This window comes from Vulpes lagopus, chromosome 21 (genome assembly GCF_018345385.1).
Source record: "Vulpes lagopus strain Blue_001 chromosome 21, ASM1834538v1, whole genome shotgun sequence".
Classification (NCBI taxonomy): Eukaryota; Metazoa; Chordata; class Mammalia; order Carnivora; family Canidae; genus Vulpes; species Vulpes lagopus.
The window spans coordinates 6,197,105-6,214,670 of record NC_054844.1 but is presented as its reverse complement, the minus strand read 5'-3'; the positions used below and the strand labels follow the sequence as shown (position 1 = coordinate 6,214,670).

The 17,566-nt window shown below is 46.9% G+C and overlaps 1 long non-coding RNA gene across 1 annotated transcript; it reads right to left on the bottom strand.

The window, feature by feature from the left end:
- Positions 1–1,495: 1,495 nt before the first annotated feature.
- On the bottom strand, positions 1,496–11,808 carry LOC121480335. The gene is made up of 4 exons (XR_005984936.1): positions 11,570–11,808; positions 6,846–6,949; positions 6,237–6,349; positions 1,496–1,881 (listed from the first exon to the last, which is right to left on the bottom strand). It is a non-coding gene; the product is annotated as an uncharacterized LOC121480335 (long non-coding RNA).
- Between the last annotated feature and the right edge of the window lie 5,758 nt (positions 11,809–17,566).

Genomic DNA, 17,566 nt, shown 5'->3' with positions numbered 1-17,566 from the left:
TCATTTTCAGGATGTTGCTTCCATCTGCCTCCCTTCTTTCTGGGTTGATGTTAGGCTTGTGGTGAGGGGCAGGGTGGGGATGGGTGTAATGTTTACACAAATGTAGCAGCATCATGGGTGAGAAGTGGACACCGTCTTCTGGACCTAGATATGTCCTAGATAGTCCTAAATAGCTCACTATTTTGCTCTACAATGATCATTTTGCTTCTGGTTTTTGGGCATGCCTCCTCTACCGTGGCAATCCATTGAGACACAGCTGTATCTTCATCCAATCCCTGGGAAGTTTACCCAAGTTACCTCTGATGTGTTTTCCCCCTTTTAGCTCTGAAACTCTTTCTAGACTCACCAGGGATCTCACTCCTGACTTCTTAACTTTTTCTTTCCAGTTGTGGGAATGGGGCATGAGAGCACTGAGTTGCCCTCCTTGTAGAATTACCAGATTTAGCAAATAAAAATATATGACACTCAGTTACATTTGAATTTCAGATAAATAGCGAATACCTTTTTAGAATAAGTATGCCCCAAATAGTGCATAGGATATATTTATGTTGAAAATTATTCATTATTTTTCTGAAATTCAAATGTAACTGGACATTCTGCATTTTTTTTGGCAACCCTACCTCTTGGGTCAGTGCAAAGTCACGAGAAACTCAAGAAACTTTTCCAGCCCTCCCCAGCATAGGCAGACCATACTACCTTAAGGCTGCTGCAGTTGAAAGCACAGGAGACTTCTATATGTGCAAATAAAGGAAGTGGAACCAAAGGGGAACAAGCAAAGCTTGTGATAGCAGGGAGTCAATCTCCATTGCATTTGGCAGAGTCTCAAAGGCAGACAGAGTTAGGAAACCTAGATAGCGGGAAGGAAAGGATTCAGATGTGCCCTGATTGGAGGCTGCCGGTATGGGGAAACTGTTGGTGTGCTAACTTGAAGCAAGGCATCCTATGCAATTGGTCAGGAGTGCGTGCATATTTAGCTTTTTTTGGGTTGGTCCTAAGTTGGGAGCAGGGACAAAAATTAGGGAATCTGTCAGTTTTTAAGTCCTAGTGTTTGAGGTGGTTGTTATAGAGGTTATTGTGTGGCTTTCTGGACCACTTGCTAGAGATAGTTGGTCTTATTTCCTACCAGTGACTTGTAGTTAGCAGGCTGATTTCCTGGGCTGGGTACTATTAGTAATGGTTTGGTTTCCTGGGTTGGTTCTGCAGACTGGATCTGAGCTCTACTTTTATAGATGGTCTCACCATTGTCCATTTGTATATCTAGTGTCTCATCTGGAAGATTTATCACATCCCTAGACTTCAACAAGGTTATCCCTTGCTCAAATCTTCAAACTAAATGAAGCTGGTACATGACACAGTCTCCACACTCACGTCTAACTGCATTACATAACTTCCAACCTCCCAGACCCCTTGGATTTATTAGATGGTGGGGGTGCAGGTGGGGGCGGAAGAAGAGGAAAAGGAAAGGAGGAAGAAAGAAGAAGAAAAAAAACCCAACTCTGCTCAATCTCATATATATTTTCCAATCTTTCCCTACATGTGAACTTTGACTTTTCCTCAAAAGCCAGGAATTTAGGTTTGCTGTTCTCAGATGATTTGGTTGATAATCTTAATGCAGGGAAGGTCCCCTTATCTAGCTGCCTTAATGAAGAAAGGTAAGCAGAAGCTGGATCTTCAGACAGCCCCAGGTTGTCCAGGGTTGGGGGTGAAGTTCACAATCCTGGCGCTGGAGGGCGCTCTTGATCCTTGCAGGAGCACCTGCAACCGCTGCCGGCTCAGCCTTCTTTGCTCTCAGTTCTTAGCAGGATATACAGACACTGCTGAAAGGCAGCTTCTCTCCATTTTTAATTCAGGGCTCTCTGTGACTTTGTGGAGCTGTATACCCTGCGGGGAAATGAGATCAGCCCGAGTTGTATCAAAGAAACTGACCACTTTTGTTCCACGTGTAAAGATTGTTATGAAGCCTCCCCCTTAGATTCTCACTTCAAAAAGCCTTTGCTAACAAGTGGAAATTAGTCCATGGTCTGGGCAAAAGTTAGCTCTTGGACATGGATAATTATTTAAATGTATCATATTTGGTTAATTTTTAAGAAAGGATTTCAGATCTCCATTTGGATGCCTCACTTCCAATGTTCTGGAAGCTCTCTTCAAACCAATGAATGGAGTCACACAGGAAGGTTGGATTCAGGATGGGTGTCAGCCCCATTTTCACATTTGAAACTAAGTATAAGTTTTTGTTGAAACTCCTCTTTCACTACCACCCTGGGACAAACTTGCCTTTCTACCTAACTTGTCCTGAATCAGTGGAAGTGGCTAACGGTTTAGCTTTTTAAGTATTCACATCATCTTTTCAGTGCAAATCCTATTTGGTATGTGTCAGATCCCTAACACAGAGCTCAGCACCTGGAACACTGTATACCCTCCACAGTTGTATATTGCATGACCTAGAAGTCAGTAGTGGAGTCAACTGTGCCACCCATGTCAGTAATGAAGATCTGATGAGCAGATCAAATAAATACTCTCATAATTCTCAGAAAAAAAGAACAACCTAGGAATCCTGAATATGTCACATTGTAATAGTAAAATTTTTATGATTAAAAAAATTGGCATTGCAGAAAACAGGAAAATACAAAGAAATTCAAAACATCCATAATCTCACCATCTAAAGATGGTGTTGTTAACATTTTTATGTTCATATTTTACATGTAATTGTAAAATTGGGATGCTCTTACATTTTTATTTAGTATTGTATTGATAAATTATTAAATTTTTTAAAAGAATGGGGTTTTGTGGGATCATGTATTATTACCCCGGCTCTATCAGAGTATTTTTTTAGAGCTAAGAACACCCTCTACCTGAATTCTACACATGAAAAAGACATTAAAAGATGATGTGAACTGCCCACATCCCCCTGGCAGCGAGAAGACAAAGGCAGACTCTCAACTCAGCTGTTGCTTCTGAGAATCCAGGGCTCCCCAGTGCGTGCTGTCCAGCGTGTGTCTCCACCTTTATAATGGATCTATGTGGACTGTTGGAAATGGGTCTTCCCTTATTTTATTCATGATCCCTTGTCCTCCCTCTCCTGTTAATAAGCACGTCATTCAAATCAAGATATTCTACTTCTTTGGTGGTTTACTCCCTCTTCTTCGCACCAGTATCGGCTGGACCAGCTTGATGACTACCTAAAGCTTGCAAATCCATAAGATCTTAGATCCTGATTGGGACAGCTTCAATTCCAAAAACCCTAATTAAGTCTACCTTTGTAGCAGGTATTTTGCCCTAAGACCATCCAGGAACAAAAGACGAAATACTGTCCTCTTTTGGAAAGATTCCTCCATTAACACAGAGAACCCCATGAAAGAGTGAAAGGGAGGGTGACAGAAGAGGAACATGACTTTTCTCCTAATTTCTGGCTCCAGCAACCTGTCCAGGCCCAGCAGCACCTGGGATGCATGCTCAGCTGAGTACACAATGGAGTGTTGTGTCAGCTGGCAGGAATGGGAATGATCATTGAATTCTGAGCTAGAAGATGATCACAGAGCTGCTCCATCTTGAATGGGTTTTATTCCTTCTATTAGATGTATTCTGATTTATGAAGTGATAGCCAGGAACCCAGACCATCAGCTTTTGCACCCTTATGTCACATGCAGCACAACCCCTTTACTTCTGTCTCTGGGACAGTCCCACTGGCTACTCTGGGCCTCTCTGTCTTGGCACGTGGCCACTTTCTGGGCTACAGCACAACCCTGCTATATATTTAAAATTTTAACCAGCACCCTTGCTTATCATTACCTTTAAAAATTCTTGGAAGTGGACTGAAATGTTAATTATAAATTTGGCTATAATTTGACAAATATAAATAACTTTGTGTTTTGTAATGTTCACAGAACTTTTCTACACTGATAAACAATGCCTACTCCTGAATACTCCTATAGTACTCCTGAATCAGGTAGAGTCACTACCACATAGTGCAGGTTAAAGAAAGGATTTTTTCAGTTCACCAAGGATATTTCCCTAAACCCTCACTACCACACTGCCTTACACCAGGCTTTCCCCAGCCAAAATCTTACTTCATTCGGACATGACCTGGGACCTATCACTTCCTCTTGTGCTGCTTAATCAGGCAGAGGCAGCTACAAAGATCTGATGAACATTAGCTCTGAACTCTGGGATGATGAGTTTTTTTTTCCCTTCTCCTGGCTGCTAAGCAAATGAACAGACTTTACTCTTATGTGTTTAAGGAGAAAAAAAAAAAGTTTGCCTTAAAATAGGCACCCACCTCCGAAGGCACTCAACCTGCGTATGGAAAAGTGTGTGGGATGTGTTCACATCCTGCATAACTTAGAGGAAATTTTCTCTGAATATACTGTCCACAGGATGCAGCCCTGCTTGGCCTTGAGTTAATTAACTAGAGTACCTGATGAATAAATAGTCCCCAAATAGCATTGCATAAACTTCAACAGTTCTTGAATGTTCTTTACTGGTGAGGCAACACAAAAGAAGGATTTACTTAGTGGAGGAAAAGAGCTAAGGAGAGAGATTATAAAGGAAAAATAAGCATCCTGGAAACAGACACAGCTCCCAGGCCAACTGCTTCCCCAAGGCTCTCCACTCCTAGTTTTAAGTGGCTCAGCAAATGTTTGCTTCTGCCATACTATGTGATTTCAGCCATGTAGTCCCTTTTGCTGGTTCTTAGTTTCCCTCTCTATGAAGTAGATAGCAGTATTCGTTTTTCCCATTTCTCATTTTCTCACATCCTCTTGGGAGGCTCTCAGTGAAACATGAAACATTCAGAAATTGTCAGTGAACTTCCACATCTCCCATTGGGGATAGAAGAAGTATTGATCCCAGTAGGCTTTTATTACCGTGTGGCACTTACAGAGACTTACAGAAAAGACAAGCAAATAACACAAAGAGAATACCAAATGGATCATGCGTGTACATTTGAAAACAAATATTTAGACATATACACGTAGCCCTCTCCATCAGCCCATTCACACACACAGAATAACTACAAAAAGGTAGTAAAGAATAGGCAACAAGAGATACGGGAGCAGATGTTCGTTCACACAGCCACGCTGGAAAGCAAACAGACCTACGCTCACTCTTAGATATTCTTATCATCCTTTCCTACTGGAAGTTTAGATATCAAGCCAGGCTTGACTTCTGGCGTGTGGCCAGCCCTGATCTTCACTAGCAGTCATCACTGCCTGTGGTGGAAAACAAGGGTCCAAATGCACATTTATGGAGCCGCTGTACCAGGTACAGGGAACATTGAGCGTAAGACAGTCCCTCCTGGGAGGGCTCACATCCAGTAAAGGAAGGAGAGGTGCAAACCGTTACAAATCCATAGGAGAGTTCTGTGACAGAAGTGAGTACAGGAAACGTGGTCCAATTCTGTCCTCCTGAACTCTAAAAAAGAAAGACAATTCTCCTCCATTCTTCACAGAACAAAATGCAGGCCCAGAGGTATCTGGGTGGGCTGTGGCCCATGCTGCCTTCTGCCCACCATGTTGAGCCCATCATGGAGCGCTCAGTGAAGAGATTGTAGAAGGAGTGGGCAGCGGTGGCCACACACTGACCCTGGGTGAAAGGAAGGATAAGAGAAAATAACCAGGAGAGCAGTGAGAAGCAGGGCTAAGGAACTAGAAGGATATTGCCTTTGCCTCCTCCTGTCTTTACCTCCCTGTCTGCCAGCAGGGGGGCAGGCCTCCTGCCACCTGGGAAGAGAAAAGCCAGGAAGCCTGGTGAAGCACCAGTCCCATTTTCTTCTGACTTAGGTTCTAAAGAGTCTTCCTGACCCTTCTCCTGGCTCTGGTGTCCCATTTGCCCCGATCCAGCCATGGACCTGAACTCGTCCATCCTAGGTCCGTGAGGGCATCTGGCAATGGTGATCCCCAAACCACAAGGCACTCAGTCACCTGGAGGATCAGTCAGGGATCCCAGGATCTCAGGATATTAGTGATTTGAGGCCAAATAGCTCAGCCCCTTCACTTCACAGATGAGACTGAAACCTTAAGTGTGGAGGTCATTTGCTGCCGGTCCCACATCACATCGGTGAGTTAAGGTTGGTTCTAGGATGGACAAGATAGTCAGTGAGAAAGTTTCAAGTTGAGAAACTAAAAAGACCCAGTGATGAGTTGGGCTTTTGTTCATGGTCAGATATCTCATCATTGGTGCAGCTGAGAATAGAACCTAGGGCTCAGCCATGGCCCCTGGAGCTAATGGGTCTTTCTTACCTGCTGAAGAATGGTTACATGTCACTTCCAGCACAGGCAGAGCTGCACACAGGGCCCCGGACTAGCCAGTCCACGGTACAGATATGTGAAGACATGGACCAAAACTTCAGCATCTTGGTGAAGAAAGCAACAGAGTAGGATGAGGAGATAAAGGGAAATAGTGGAGCCAGGCCTAGTGGTTTGGGTTTTTCTTTCATGTTCTAATTTTTTAAGCTGCAGAGAGCTCCTCCACACATCCTACAGAAAAAATCCTTGGTAAGGTCCTACCGTGAGGTCTGGCATGAGACACCTGAGGTCATGATGGTGGGTTGGGGTTGATGGGGTGCCAGATGAGAGCCCTCATAATTCCGTCTGTACCATCTGGGCACACGGCCCTGAGAATCTCCCACTGTCCCCTCCCCCATACCAGAGAGGGTGGCTAGGAAGCTCTGACAACAACGGAGATAAAATGGAAGCAGAGGCCTGTCTCATGGCCACAAAGAAGGGGAACCTTAGAACCAAACCATTGTTTACAAGATGCACAACTCCCGAGCTGGAGACTCAGCCCAGCAGAGTGGGGCCTTCCTCACAAGGGCCTGGGGCAGGGCTGTCTGCATCTGTGTCACTTACCTTGACTCTGTGGCACATATCTGACTGCATCCCATGGATTGAAGAACATGGCAGACTTGCAGGAAGGTGATCTGCTCTGGCTTCCTTCCTAATATAGAGAAGACCTGGAGAGGAAGAAAAGATTATGTCAATTCTGGGGACCTTATTTCTTCACTCTTCTCCTGAGGCCTCAACTGTCATGAACAACAGGGTTATTCTGTCTGCCTTACTGGAAGGGAGACTAGAACTCAGGGAAAATAACACTAGTCAAACACCTGGATAGCATCTACTGTGTTCGAGGTACTTTGCATATTTAAATATTCTATAAACACTCATAATAGTATACACTTTAAACTTACCTACATTTTACAGATGGGAAAACTAAGGCATAGACAGATTCAGTAGCTTGCCCAAGGTTATTTGAACACAGTCTGGCTTCAGAAACTGGGCTCCTTCCAATATCTTATCCCACTTCCCAGAGCACTGGGAAGAGAACTCAGGTATTGAACACCCAGCCTGGGACACAGACAACCATAAGACAAATTCCCAAATGTTCTCTGTTCAGTGTTCATTTGTCAAGTTTTTTTTAAAGATTTTTATTTATTAATGAGACACACACACACAGAGAGAGAGAGAGAGAGAGAGAGAGAGGCAGAGACACAGGCAGAGACACAGGCAGAGGGAGAAGCAGGCTCCACGCAGGGAGCCCGACAACGTGGGCCCAGGTCTTCAGGATCACACCCAGGGCTGAAGGTGGAGCTAAACCGCTGAGCCACTGGGCTGCCCCATTTGTCAAGTTTTTAATAAGAAAGAGCCCCCTCCCTTTCATCACTCCCCTAAAATTATGAACCTTGCTGCAATCCCACTCAATCCTACAAGCTTTCTGGATTCACAAGCAAGGTTTCTTCTCCTCATTAACACTTAAGAATGGCTCTTGCTGCTTGATGATCCTTGCCACTTAATATTAGGGTTTTAAATTTATCTTTTCATTTTCATTTAGCTTAAAACCTGGTTGCTCACAGGGGCAAATGAACACATTTATGCAGGTGCATGAATGAAGAGGGGGAGTGCATGGGAGTCTGTGGTGATGTGAGATGTTACACCCCTGAGTGTCCACTTCCCCTAGTGGAACTGAGGCTTTGCTCTGAGATCAGCCTCAGACGTGGCCACCTGGACAACCCTGAGAACATCCAACAAGAGTGCTGGAGGGAAGGGTTCAAACAAGGCACCTCCAAAACCACTCCAGACCTAGCTAGCAGAAATAACTCCCTACAAGTGTGTAAGAGCCAAAGCACCCTGGCACTCAGAATTTTGGGCAATTCAATGGCCTTTGAGAAGCACCACCAGCTCACGTTTGCCATCTTCTGGGCAGCAAGGGGAAGCTCATCCGGCCTGCTGGTCCTGCTGGTGGTGCAGCAGACAGGGCTGGCTTCAGCCACAGTCCCTACTGTTCCTCTGCACCTCCTGCTCCCACGGTGCCCACCTGCCTGCCCAAAGATGCCTGTTAGCACAGGAAAAGGAGAAGCTACCAGAAGTATTAGCAGAAAGACTCTCCAAAGGTACTCTAGCCTGTAGCCATTCAATCTTAATGAGCACACAGATTTTCTGGTGAGCTGAGCTTGTTTGTTGAAACGCAGATTCTGAATCAGTGTGCCTGGGGTGGGACATGAAATTCTGCATTTTCAACAAGTTTCCAGGTGATGCAGATGCTGCTGGTCTGGGGACCACACTTTGAGCAGCAGGACTTCAACCCATCATTCAACATCCCTCAATTCAGCATCCAGATCACTACCTGGTGACTTGTCAAGTCTCAGCTAGATTTTTTTTTTCTGTAAGGAAACTTCTTGCTCTTCTTCCAGTTGAACAGAGAACAGAACAGCTAAAAAATATGAAATATCTACCACTTAGCTACCACTCAGTGTGTGCCAGGCCCAGAGATAAACACTTTCATACATTATCTATTTCAATCATCTTCCAGTTGTTTCCTTTTATAAAATAACTATTATTACCCCCATTTTATAGATCAAAAAATTGAGGCCCATAAAAGGTAACTAAGCACCCCATGGCTACATAGTAAGTAACTGGCAGAGCTGAGATTCAAACTGAGGTCTTCTGGGCCTCTATGAAACCAACCAGTTCACTGCCTCTCATCAGAAGTCTCAGGAGTCTCAGGTGACACCATCTGATCAAGATCCATTTTTACAAAGTGGATCCTATCAACCCTCTCTCAAGGCCTAACACTGCTATGCCCTGCCATCCCCTTATTCTGAGCCCTCTTGGATGGTAACCTACTGGATGGCAGAAGTAGCCATAGTTAGCCAGGAACGAGGTGGCCATGAACCAAGAAGAAGACAGAAGGAAAGATCAAGTCATAAAGCATGTTCTGCCATGAGACCCACCTACCTGGCTCAGGGCCTGTGAAGCTAAAACCTCCCCCGTCATGTTCTGGATACCACCATCCCTCCCCAACCCTCACTGGTAGTCAGTGAGTGACTGCTAATCAGAGCAACTCCATGGAATGGCTAGAGCAGATGCTGGGACTTGAAGATGTCTTGCTGGTCTCTCAATTGTTTTAATGTGCACAACTATGGACCACATAACCACCCTGGACACCTATTATGTGTGAGGCCCTAAGTTAGGTGCTGGAGTATGAGAGGAACACCAAGTTGTGCAGACAACAGCCCTGCCCCCAGTGAACTCGAAGGCTCACTGAGGTGGAGGAAACAACCCTTACTTGTAAGGTTGGGGCCAGATGAAGAGTAGGAACCAGGAGGTGTTCTAGACATTGGTAGCAGACTGGAGAAGGAGGACGCCCTGGGCAAACAGAGGGGAAGGGAGGCAGCTTCACACCAAGGGAGGCATGCTGGGTACCCAGACCTCTCCCAACTCCAAGAGTGAGAATGCAGTGGAGGCTTGCACCAGGGGAGGAGCAGCCACAGATGCAGAGAGAGAACAGACTTGATTAACAAGGGGTCTTGAAGACTATTTTAAGGAGCTTGAACTTTATCACTTAATATTCATATGACAATGACATGTTGAATAGTACTAAGCACTTCCCCATGCTAGACTCTGTTCTGAGCACCAAGCCACCTCCCTAAAACAAATCAGACAAAAATCCCTACCTTGCAGGACTTCCCAAACTGGTCAGATAGGCCAAGGGAGCTACGAAGGGCTTCTGAGCAAGAAGTGGATGTGGGCATGGCAGATTCTCAAAGGATTATGGTGGCAGCAGAGTAATTTGTTGCCACAATTAAATGATAAGCTCTCTGGGCATGTCTCATGTCCCACAAGTTATCTGTATCTTCCACATGGTACCAGGCACTGACTGGTCAAAGTCAGGCCTGACTTTTAAAAGTGAGACATGGCCCTGCTTTGAAGCACTTGCTCTTTGGAGGGGAGACCAACAAAATCTGCAAATTGTGGGATGGCAGAGTGTTGGTAAATGCTTACCAGGCTGCCAGGGTGGAGAAGATGGGTGGATTGTAGTGTTGGCCAGTTCCTGTGGTGTAAATGCTCCCACCACAACTGATCTCGAGCTACCAGAAAGTCACTGAGTGTGGAGTTGGGGAGAGATGTGTGCAGGCAGTGCTCTCCAGCTGGAGAATCTGGCCCTAGTTTCCCCAAGAGGAAGGGAGGTGGAAACCTAAGAAGGAAACAGATGACCTGGCCTTAGAGAGCCAACGAAGGCTTCAGGAGAAGCCTGAGCCTGCTGAACATGCAGGAATTTGTCAGGGCACCTAGGACAAGAGCATTTCTGGCAGGAAGCAATTATGTGCCAAGGCCTGGGGCCCATGGGGTGAGGCTGTGGGCCTGGGAAACAATGCGGCATTAGAGATGGCAGGTGTGCAGGCTGCCTAGGTGATGGAGCAATGCTGAGCCTAGAGGACTGTGGGAGGCTTCTACACCCATCCACAGAGGGTAAGGCTGTCAGGAAGCCTTCAGAGGGCCACAAGTCTCTTTTGGTGTGTAGGTATTTGGGAGGATCATCCCATCAGCAGTGCAAAGGTTGGGCTGGAGGAGAAGAGAGACCAATAGATAGAGGAGGGAAGCTGAGAGGTGTGGCTGTCAGGACCTGCTTCTTCAGGTTGGACTGCTTCCTAGCTGGCACACTGAGGCAGAGGGGTTGGAGTTGAAGGGGCAAGCTCTTTAGCCAGAGCGCCTCACTGCCACCTGCCAATTTACTTGACCCCTCTTGTCCCTGGCACACACTTTCTGTGCCCTGCCTTCCCTGAATTGTAATCACCCATTTCCACATCTGACTCCCCACCTAGAGCGGGATCTCCTGGTGGGCGGATTGTGCCTTCTCCAGTAGCAACTCTACAGGTCCTCACAAAACCTGGCACCCAGAGCATGCCCAGTGCTCATGCTGACCAACCATTTGCTGACAGCAAGGTGTCTGGAAGGAACCCCATGTTTGGGGCTCAGAACACTGAGCAGAGATGAACAGAGCCTAGGTAGAAACAGGAGATGTTGGGAGTTCTATTAGGTGAGTGTGTAGGGGGTAGGGGAATGAATTCTATCTTGCTTGCTACTGACTTCTATTTTTCCATTTAAAGAATAGGAAAATGGGAGATGGCATCTGTGTCTCTACAAGGAAGGCAGGATCACCAGAGATGGAACAGAACCCCAGCTCCTACATGTGTCTGCTCCAAGGCTTTCAGCATTCTGCTGAGGCAGATCATGGTCTTTGGGCACCCTTAAAAAGGAGGAGACTCTAGAACTCTGCAGGGCCCCACTGGCCTTACCTCACAGAATAGATACCCTGAGAGAGCTACCAGGCCCGGGTTGTAGGCAGCGAGGGGTCCTGCCAACCTCAGAGGCTTCCATCTGGACATGAACCAAGGACTTGCCACCACCAGAAGAGAGAAGACAAAAAGAAGGGGGACAGGGAAAGGTGAGTGTACCAGGAACCAGGAATCCATCCTCAGGTCTAGAAAAGCAAAAGGGCAGGGAGACAGCCGAGCTGGCCACCATGCCCACCAGCCCCGAGCCCTCCCCTCAGCCAGTTCCCAAGGCCTTGCTCAGTCACCATCTCTGGTTCCTCAAACCGTCAGACATCAGGATGGGGTGGCTAAACAAACAAAAGTTCCCATTAAATGACATCATTCCCTACCTCCGTTTTCAAAGGCCCAGGTGTATTTATTCCAGAGCGTCTCCAATGTACCAGCCATGTGGGCACCTGTAAGTGAGAGCAGTGTTTGTTCCTTGTCCAAACCACCTTCCTCTGCTCACTCTCTCCCTCCCTCACCACATGGCCAGCTGAGGGGCTACCAGGTTCCTCAGCCCCCCGCCCCATGACCACTGACTGCAGACCTTCCCACTGTCCCTACCTTTGGGCATTGGACAACCACCCATCATGTACCTCTGAAGAGACTCCACTGCCCATAACTTTGTTCTTATCCTCACACCCTTTGCTGCTCCACTTGGGATCTCCAGTCTCTGCAGTGACCCTCAGGCTGCAGTTCCCAAGGGTAAGGGATGTGGATATTGTGCAGTGAGCAAGGGAGAGGGGTACAGAAAGCTCTGCTGCTCCCCCTTCTCTGGCTCCATGATGCCTGCTCCTTCTGGACATCCCTGGCTTCTCTTGCCCCTCACTGAGCCCAGTCACACCCAGTCCCTCCAGGGCTTAACTTACTCCTGTGGCTTCTGGGCTCCTCTGGTCAGTGACTGATGCTGCTCTGGCTGGTGGTGGGTCCGAGTGACAGGTCCTCAGGGCTCCAGGGCGTAGGGTGTGAAGGACCGGCAGTCCTACCCTCAGAAGCTCTCTCTCTTCTCCTGTGCTCTGATCTGTGAATGACCTCCAGCCCCATCCCCAGCCCCTACACACACACTCGCACACTTGCAGAGAACCTAGAACCATGGCTGATGTCCATGTCCTGGCTGGGCACCCTGCCACTGTCATAGCCTCAGGGAGAAAGAGAACAAAAGACAGCCCAGGTGGAAAGAAGAAATTCAGAGGGCAAAGAACAGAGGTTGGGGCTTGGAGACGGTGAGTAGAAACTCACGGATGGACAGTGCCCACATGGAGGCAGACCGTCAGATCACTGGTCCTTTTTGCATCCCCATCACCCGTGCCCTGCACTCTTCATTCTTAGCACAGGCAATCCTCTCGGAGAAGAAGGTGTGCATGGGACATCATGCCTCCTCCAGCATTTTGGCCATGCCTTCTCTGCTCAGGTTTGCTTTCTTCCTCCCTCTGTCCCATGTGGATACATGGACAAGGATTAAGTGTATACCTTTCTTAGCCTGCTCTCCACTCACCTGTAAGCTGAAGGAGCACAGGGAAATTGGGATTCCCAACCTCTCTTCTATCAACCTGTGCCTAAAGGAAGCAATTAGGTACGTCCTTCCTTCACTTGATCAGATTTGGGAAAACCAAGTTTAGAAGCCAGATCCCTGAGTGATAAGCCAGCAGCCCATGTCTGGGGCCACGCCTAGAACCACGCTTTTTAAAACATAGAGCCTCAGTTTCTCCTCCAGCAAACAGTACATTGTGCAAAGGCTTGTGAAAAATCATGTCTATGTAAGCCGTAGATTATCCATGCTCAGGGCCTGGAGGATTAAGGGACTTGAAGAACTAGAGAAAGTAATGCATAATCCCCACCAGGAGGATTTGGTTTAGAGATGTGTCTGGCCACACACACTCAGCTGTATGCCTGTACACTCATGCAGGCTGTTACAGACCTTCACACTGCCCCTGCCCTTCTCCTGCCTGGGAATGTTTCTTAGCTGGGTTTCTGCCAGAAGACAAGTCCTTCTCAGTCATATATCACATGGCATTTCCTATAGAATCAAGTCAAAATGACCCAGCTGGGACTTGCAGGCTACTCCTACTCCTGCTGGACCCTCGCGTCTTTAGGTCCATGTGCTACTTCTGAGGCTGCCATCAGTCTGGTCTCCTCATTCTCTCTGGCCCACCCAAACCCATTTCTACTTCTCTAATGAGGTCATACTTCCTCTTCCACCTCCATTTTCCCCATTTAAGGCAGACTCTTCCTTCCTCTTCCACAGAGGCCCCCATTCATCCACCCCCTGACCATGACAGATACTGTCTGTACCATGGAGGTTAGCCTGTGAGTTCAATGGTCCAGAGTAAATGGTAAGTTCCCTGTGGGAAATGACCCCCTCTGCATTTAACAGACTAATGGGAGCCCTAGAGGCAATGCCAGGCAGATGGAAACAAGATACCTAAAGTTGTGGTCATCATAAAACCTCTTACACATGGATCTCCTTACAGTGGTTGGGGGATACCTTTGGAAAATCCCTTGCATAGGACCTGAGATGTCATGTCACTGCCTTATCTCTGGGAAGCAGGTGGCATCAAGAGAATAAAACTATGAATTTTAGGCAAGAGACACTATAGTCTAGTGCCTTTTTTGAGCTCAGCATAAATCTACTTTGAGGGAGGAGTCCACTGGTCTTCCACCATGTCCTCCTCCTTTAATGCCCTTGGGGTTTATATATCATAAACACTAGGGCAAGGCTTGTCTTTCCATATCCTACAACAGTCAAATAAGATTGTGACTGAATACCCACACAGATTCCTTCTGCATCAAGCAAAATAATAAAGGGCATTAAACTCTCTTGCTCCTTCCTCACCCTATGACCCATCATGCTCACAGTGCCCTGGCTGCTCTGAGTGCTGAGTGAGCTGAGCCACCTCTGGGGTTGCCCTGAGCGCTGAGGTGAGGCAGGATGCCTATCTGATAGCAGAGGGCTAGAAATTTTATGTGTAGGACCCAGCATTTGCAAAGAATATTATACTTACATACCTATACAGTAACAATAGCTCCCACTAAGTAAGTAAGCCCTACCATATGCCAACCACTCTTCCAAACACCATATACACACTGACAAGTAGGATCATCATGACCCCACCAAGTAGATACTATCAACATTGCCTTTTACTAATGGGGAAACTAAGGCACAAAAAGGTTAAATAACTTGTCCAATATGACACAGCTCCTAAGTAGCAGGGTCAGGATTCAAGCGAGGCAGTATGGCTCCAGAGCCCATACACTTAACAAGTGTGTTATACTGTCCCTTCAAGTGTCTTGGTGTACCACGGCTTGTTTTATTGAGATGGGAAGACTCAAAGTGTGGCCTTGAGGAAGAGGAAACCCCAATTTATCAGACTCAAAATACAAATTCTCCTTTTGATTTTCATAATAACCCTGTGCAAGTAGCAATAGAAGCCTCCTTCCTTCCCTTTCTCCCCTTTCCTCTCTCCTGTCCTTCCTTCCTTACCTCCTAATGCCCATCCATCCACCTAGATCAGACCAGGGATTTCCAGACCCTTGGGATCAATGTAGGGGCACTTCAGCCACCTCTCTCTGGGGAGGTGACCTGACATGTCACCACAGTCCTTTAGTATGTCCCTTCCCACGTGCTGACAAGAAGCAGCCCCAGGCTGTGCAGGTCAAAATTGGCAAAAATTGTTGTGCTGAAAAAATGGCCAGGTCCTCTCCAATGTGAGCTGAAGAAGGTTCTTTCCTCTCTTCTGTCAATCTCTCTCTCTCTCCCTCTCCCTCTCCCTCTCCCTCTCCCTCTCCCTCTCCTCTTCTTACTTCCTCCTCCTCCTCCTTCTCTCTCTGTCCCTTTTTCTTGCCCCCCTCTCTGGGGAGAGCTTGCACCAGATTTTATTGGAATAGAAGAGTATTACTGATTGAACATTGAACATTGAAAATGACCACTATAGATAATGTGAATGTTACCCTCAGCTCCAGCTGGATAATTTGGGCAGCAATACTTTGCTGCTTGTGCTGACAGGAGTGCTGGCATACTCTCACCCCTATCTTCTGTGAGGAGTGCCCTCAGAAGCAGTCGTGGGACCTTTTCTTTCTCCACTGCAAGGCCACTATCAAAAGCACCACCCTCTGCCTCCATACACTATCCCTCCCAGGACCCTGGGTGATACCTTCTCACTATCAAAAGCAGGAAGGGCTGTGCTTCACAGGACTAAATTTCAGCCACAAAAGAGGCATTCCCCAGTGTTGATCTTACTTCTAATTGTATTATATTCTTCATACGTTATGCTCCTCTCATGATAATGTAGTTTAGCCTTTTGTTTCATTAATACTGTTGTAAGTTGACAACATTTTTCGAGCGGCATGCAGGAGGCTGTCAAAATAAATAACTAGGAATGCAAGCAGTCTTTGAGCAACTGTTACATACCACTGTGGGTTCAGTGGCCAGAGTCAGGCCATTGCTCCTGCACCATTGCCCACACAGCCTCCACTACCCAGCTTGCCTGGTTCTGCTAACTTCATGAACGCCCCATACGGGTATGCATGCCTAGCTGAGCTACATCTCTCGATCATAACTCGGAGTGCCTAGTTCCAAACTTGAGGATCTCTCCTAAGTGGAAAATTCCTGAAGACAAGATGAAAGGAAATTGTGTGTGTGTGTGTGTGTATGTGTGCGCGTGTGCGCGCACGTGCACATGTGCCCACACAGGTGTATTAAACATGGTGTGAGCCAAGTAACTTTATTTCTGTCTGTATATATTTGCCCTGACCAGCAACCATGGGGTTGCCCCAACCATTCCTATTTTTGTCTACTTTTCTTTCTGATGCTCTGCCTTGCTTCCCTTGCCAGGGAAATCTAGGAAGTTTGGAGTGTGCAGTACCAGGAACAGGGGTAGGGAAAGGAGTAGAAGCCCCACACCACGGGACAAACTGGGGAGGAGGGAAGGAAGGTCTTCAGTGGGCATGATGTGAGGAGGGGTTTAGGATGTCCCAATATGGGTGGAGATGCCCATGTCCACCAGCCAGGTGAGCATCTCCCTGGACCTCAGGGAACCTGACATGTCACCACAGTCCTTTAACATGTCCCTTCCCACGTGCTGACAAGAAGCAGCCCCAGGCTGTGCAGGTCAAAATTGGCAAACATTGCTGCACTTTGGCCTGGTTTCTCACTTTGCCCCTAGATGTTTCCAGCTTTGACGCATGTGGGGGGTGTACAGGCTGGAGGCTGTACCCATGGCCTCAGGCAGCCTCCTTCCCCAATCAAGCTTGAGCTGAGAGAGCTTATTGTAAGAATCACTTACAGGTGCCTTGGCAGGGCATTCCTGCCAGCCTCACAGATGCAGTAATAGGTCCTTGTACAATGTGGGCCATTACCAACAAGGATAACTAAATCATTCATTTCATTAACAACGGGGTTTGGCAGATAATTGTGCATAAGGCAATTATCAGTCATGCGCATTCCAGGAAGGAGTGTGGTAGGATGATTTTCAACAGAGCTTCCAAGAGACTTATGAGACAAGATTGAAACCACTGCTGAGTGCTCCCCCCACCAGAATGAGCTGCTCTTATAAGCCTGTGGCTTTATGGTCAGAGATGGAGAGAGAGAGAGAGTTCAGGTTTACTCCTTGCAGAAAGATTCCTTGGGTGACCTTGGCCTTTCTCTCTTCTTTAGTAGAATAAGCTCCAAATTCCACTGTGCTCATTTCTGCCTCACTGCACATCTGATCTTCACAGGCCAACCCACCACAGATATCTTCCGAAATCAATGATTTTGTCATGTTAGTAGCCTGCTCAGGAAATAGAAAAAGTTACTCATTGCCTATAGGTTTCAAGTTTAGCTCAGATTAGTACTAAAATCCTCTCTGAGTGCATCAACTGATGAACAGATAAATGAAATACAGTAGGCATATCCACACCACGGAATATCATTCACCCATAAAAATGAATGGAGTACTGATTCAGCCTACAACATGGATAAGCCCTGAAAGCATTACC